Source organism: Macrobrachium nipponense, chromosome 12 (genome assembly GCF_015104395.2).
Source record: "Macrobrachium nipponense isolate FS-2020 chromosome 12, ASM1510439v2, whole genome shotgun sequence".
NCBI classification, from domain to species: domain Eukaryota; kingdom Metazoa; phylum Arthropoda; class Malacostraca; order Decapoda; family Palaemonidae; genus Macrobrachium; species Macrobrachium nipponense.
The window spans coordinates 67,713,849-67,719,488 of NC_087205.1; the positions used below are offsets into that span (position 1 = coordinate 67,713,849).

The following is a 5,640-nucleotide window of genomic DNA, read 5'->3' on the forward strand; positions in this document are numbered from 1 at the left end:
TAGATTAGAAAATTGGACATTGGTCATCCCAGTCTTTTGTTCAACCCTCTCTCATAAAAAAAAAATTATGCAACATCCAATGACAATAAAGGCTTCCTTCTTCACAAATGTTATCCTTATCTGTTAACATTAACAGTTAAGCAGAGGAAAATTGTAAATCCTCCGTAAAAACTCATGGTGTTACCGTAACATGAACCAACTGCAAGTGTGTTTATTATATATATTGAAAAAGAAACCCACAAAATCATTGTGTATAACGTGTTTATTTATGAGTATATACACTATTTTAACCTCCACACTCGAGTACTTTCAGCCCTATCTGGGTATTTCTACAAGAAGCAGTCCGCACGGACGGCAAGGAACGTAACCGCGGATACGACATCCACTAGGGATTGGGGCGTCCAATGTATTTCGCCGTGTTTAGTACTGGCCCTAGGGGGTTAATTACAGTCGTCCGAATAAATATTACTTAAAATTCTTGTTCAATAGGTAAAACTGCATAGAAAAACCGCAACTGTCATAGTCTAGGCCGCCGCGGATAAGTACCCTAGATCTACCATATATATATATATATTATGTAAAAGTCATGAGTGCGCTTGGAACAAACTCACACGAAAATGCCAGGGACATTTTGCGAAATTTTGCTAGGGTTCCTGTGCCACTGTGTTTTTCATACTGTATTTGCACTTTTCCTCTGCTTAATTACTATATATATATATATATATATATATATATATATATATATATATGTGTGTGTGTGTGTATATATATATATATACATTATAATGCGAGTGCTTATTCATGCATACAAGTGTGTAGCCAAATCGTGGTGACTAATAAGAGAAAATAGACTGGACGCGTTTCCCATCAGGAATAACACCTCACCGGAGTTTGCATGAGGGAATTCTACAACATATACGATGGTCTCCAAATGTGAGTCGAACTAAAGATGTAATGCCTACTTTGTGTACCGTTACAGTTATTACAATGGGCTCCATTGTAATACTTAATAAAATTAGCACCACTGGTTCTCTGTTGAAGACTTATTTTCACCTCACTAAAGAAGAAAAATATCGTCAATTTCCAGTAGCCTTAATACCTTATTTCCCTCTTTTTTTTTTTTTCCTTATGCAGGAAGACAAAGATTTTCTTGCACGAAAGTACACGAAATGAGCTTATCTGTATTTTGACTTTGAAAGGGTAAGACCCAATATAACCAGAATATTCACAAAGTCATTTTGCAAAAGCCATCTAAGAGTAACATTACTTTCCAAGAATAGCTATAAGCAATTTTTTCCACATGAGCCCATTAATCCTCTGCTACGTTTCACCACCATCATCTAATTCGAGATATTGAAACACTGAATCACGTAATGAAGCACAGTCTTGTCCAATGACCATAAAACCAATAAAAATGTCACAACACTTACAACAATGAAAGGAATTAAGCACTGACTGACCAAGTATAGGAACACTTACTGAACGCCAGGAGCAAACGTACTGCTAACGGTGTCACGGTATGTCGGTAACAGCTGATCGCAAGACTATTGATGCCGAGGAACTTGACCCAAAGTCTCGTACTGTATCGCGGGAACCATTCAGCCAATTTCTAATAAGCGACAGCTGCAGCCCCGAATTTTTAAATACATCGAAAGCCAAAATTCAGTATTGCTTTTTATTTCTTTAAGGTTGAGAAAAGCCATAAATTTTGTTTAACTTTATTGCCCACTGATGATATTACCTGTCATGACTAAACTGTATTCGTATTCCAGCATGAAAAGTATTCAGGGCTACAATATAAAGGAACGCTGAGTTTCCTCACATAACTGTTGTATGCTATCATACCACCTACTCATAACAGCACAAGACTATTGGCACAAAACTTAGGAAGAAAGATAGAAAGATAGAGAGAGAGAGAGAGAGATGAATCAGGGACTTTCACTTCATAATAACATTTCGATCAAGTTTGACCTTGGTAAATACTACAAAAACTCCCAGAAGCCATGTTGTGACACGGTGGTAATGCAGCTAGTGGACTTTAACTAACTCTGAAAACCATTACATTGCATAATCTGAAAACCTGAAAAATTTGTCATCCACACTAGAGGGGAGTGTATAATTATATATAATATATATATATATATATATATATATATATATATATATAGAACGTGCTGTGTGTGTGAGGCGTGCTTAAAAAGTCACAGTAGACATTAAGATATAAGCAAATACCACAGGAAAAATAATAAGCAGAAATTCGTCCGTACTAAACACTTTCGTCCTATTACGAGACATCGTCGATGCACAAATGAGATACAGTTCAAAAGATAGTTACTAGATAAACAAAAAGATCAGCAGTACCAGATGGTTAACTGTCAAAAGGGTAAAAATCAATGAGATAATCCAGGATAATCGGAGATCACACGGTCACAAACTGAAACAGACTTAACCATAAGAGAAACGGAAGCTTATCCATACAGTCCAAAAACATTTATACAAGTGAAGATATTAATTTTGTTCCTTATATTTATCTACACTCTAGAGCTTTTGTAATTGTGAAGGCATCCAGTTTAAACAAACTAAGACTTACATTAAAACACTTCCGTTTTTTTTATTTGATGAAACATGATTCAATAATATTCCTTTTAACACTGTCGCTACATGACATTAAGGATCTTGTCTGACTCCACGTAATAGGATGATCTAAATCTCTCATATGTACGAATAATGCATTCGATATTTGCTAAGTCTATAATAAGTTGTCATCCAAAAGCTTGAGTTGCCTTTGACTAGCGGCAGCCTGTGGGTAGTCAGGTCATTAATTAAAGAGTACGTACGAGAATGGTTTCAATAATAAAGAAATATACGTTTAGTCTATTTCTGGAAAAAAAAAAAATTTCTACAGAAAACACCACAGGGAAACAGGCAGAAGCTTGGAGGGAAATTTGCCTGGTATGTATCCACCTTCGTCAAGTCCAGGGTAAACTCATGCTAAGTAAAGTAGACGGCCTCAGATATAGTTTATAAACATAATTTGTTGACCACACAATACAGAAATGGGTGTATATAATACTTTGATCCCGGCAGGGCTAGTTCTAAACACCACGTTCCAAGGAGCTTTCGTCATATTTAGTACTAGCACCTCGGAGAAGGTGGATACATACCGGGTTGATACCGCTTGGAGGAACAGAAACATAAATGTAGAATAGGAACCCCAAAAATGATGTTAGTAATACATAGCACAAATTGGTTGAATGCTAAAATACTTTACTGAAGTAGTATTTAAAACACATCTTTCACTCAAGTTTGTTTTGCACCAATTATGTTATTCACTTTGCCGACAAAATAGATTTTGGTTCGTTACCTGCTGCTCCTCCTGCTTTGGCTGCCCCTCACCTTTCATACAGACATTAGAAGACCATAGAACTGCTTCAAGAACGAGCGAACAGCCACCAAGATCAAGACACAACCAGTCAGACTTAATACAGTTAATCCTGCAACCAGTAGTATGCCAACCACCACTACGTTACGAAGATCTCGGAGAATTGCCAGTAGTGTAACGACTTATTCAGCAATGACTTGAACAGAAAAACAAGATATCTTGTACTACGTTAATGTATCCTAAATTCCTTTGTTCATTAAGGCTGAAGAGGCACGTTTGCCAAGTTGGTGAAAGTAGTAGTACCCTTTTCAGATAATATGCCCGCGAACGTCTCATTGTGGATTTTCTTGCCCATTGTGAGATCACGAGAGGTTGAGGATAATTATTATAACAGCAATATTAATTCCCAGATATGAAGACAATACTGTGCAAAAGCAAAGATATAATGCCATTAACCATATCTCGATCTTGAGCATAAGGGGCAGCTCAAAAATTAAGTAACACTTTTTTTTCTTTTTTTTTTATACCCCGCAAGTCACGCCTCTTAACACACGTCCAGACCACTCTAGAAAACTATGTAGCATCTGCAACTACCCACCCTGAATTAGTATGTTCCCTTTTTTAATACAATAATATATTATAGTCTATCATTGTTTGAGTTTGCGATACTTTTTAAACATGTAATTATGAAAAAATTAAATACCATATTCTCAATATTACTAAAATATAATAAAGGTCTGTTGCAGATTCTTTACTATCTCTCTTTTGTCTTTTTACATTGAGCTCCATCTTTTCAAAAGAAACAAAATAAAAAGAATCTGGAAAGGTCTATATAACTCATGGTTGCACTCCCACCTGGCCCCCCCCCCCCCCCCCCCCCCCCCGGCCCCACTGCCCCCCCCCCCCCCCCCCCCCCACGCCACACTAATAACACTTCACCAAAATACTTCTCTCCCCCGCAAAGGCATTACGTAATATTTAACGGTCATTATTGGTATTTCAGATGAAGTGATTTCAAGAGATCGAGAATTTGGTTTTAAACCATTGTAACAAACTATATTTCTTCTGCGTAAATGAACACTATTCAGCTTCACATGAAGAGATTCGTATGATAATAAACTCTACAAAGAAAAGACCGCCAGATGGTGCTGGGAAAGGAATCGAAGACCATTTTCTGAGGAACAAAATAAGCTGCCAATGAATGATAGGGAACTGCTGGTTTCGAAGGAACCATCTGGTGACAAGAAGGAAAGGGGAGGACTGAAGAGGTTCCCTAGGGACGGTAAACGAACAGATAAATTAACATCGACTTTAATAAAGAGACGGGAAACATTAAAAAATGTGAATTGAATTGTTAGAAAGGAGAGTGAAATATAAGTAAGAGAAACTTAAGTTTTAAAATTTGATCTTAAAACATTTCAATTTAAAGAAGCAAACATAATTCCTCATAGCTAGCACTGAATATAAGAAGGTTATGGTTATATATTACAGAAAGCACACAAAAAATGCTATAACAATCGAAGACATTTGTTAATTTCAGTTAACAGTTATTACTGATATGTTTACGCTGGAAGTAATTTTTCAACGTACCCTTATATTAGTTAATAAGAGGTGTCCCCTTATTTTCCATCTTGATTTCTTAAAGCTAAGTATGTACTTCTTCTTTCATAAAAATAAAAGACGTGCATTGAAAACTTTTGTTTATTCCGCACTTTATACAAGTGTGATTTTCAATATCTTTAGTCCTAATTTCACCAGGGAATACTGAAGGAGAACAGTCACAAGTTTTTTTTTTTTTTTTTAATAAGGATGTTGTTGAAACAGGCAAACTAACAATTTCAAATTAACTTAACTACCGGGTACGTCCAATTTCAGATGGCCCATTGGTGATCGAATAATCGTTAACAATCGCACTTTGTAGTGCCTCAAAGGAATCGCCAGTCACACGTCCATCCTTCAGTGATGAGATTTTGCTGTCATAACCAGGCTTGGATTTTCCTATTGAGGTCCATCCGCCTGAGTCTTGTTTCCACTCTGTACTTTAAAGGGACTGTATTTACTTTTTGGCCCCAACAGCAATGTGATTATCATTTACCTTATTCTTGCTAGTTTCTGCTATTGTTTTATCATTTCCTGGTGACTCTTTCGGGGATTGGTGATTATTAAGGAGTTCAGGGAAATCAGCCGGTCCAAATGACATAAGTTTTGTATAATTATTTTCACAATCTTGTGCCAAATGATCCAAACTACCACATCTG

General features: G+C 36.5%; 1 protein-coding gene across 3 annotated transcripts in view; it reads right to left on the minus strand.

The window, feature by feature from the left end:
* LOC135224574 (mediator of DNA damage checkpoint protein 1-like) overlaps positions 1-1,582 on the minus strand; it is a 78,162-nt gene extending 76,580 nt beyond the window's left edge. Inside the window, exon 1 of one of the 3 annotated variants that reach the window (XM_064263704.1) lies at positions 1,480-1,582. The gene's annotated coding sequence lies outside the window, so the exon portion shown is untranslated. Of the gene's footprint in view, positions 1-1,430 lie in introns of all 3 variants that reach the window. The other 2 variants (XM_064263706.1, XM_064263708.1) reach the window with 2 other exon arrangements.
* Positions 1,583-5,640: the final 4,058 nt, after the last annotated feature.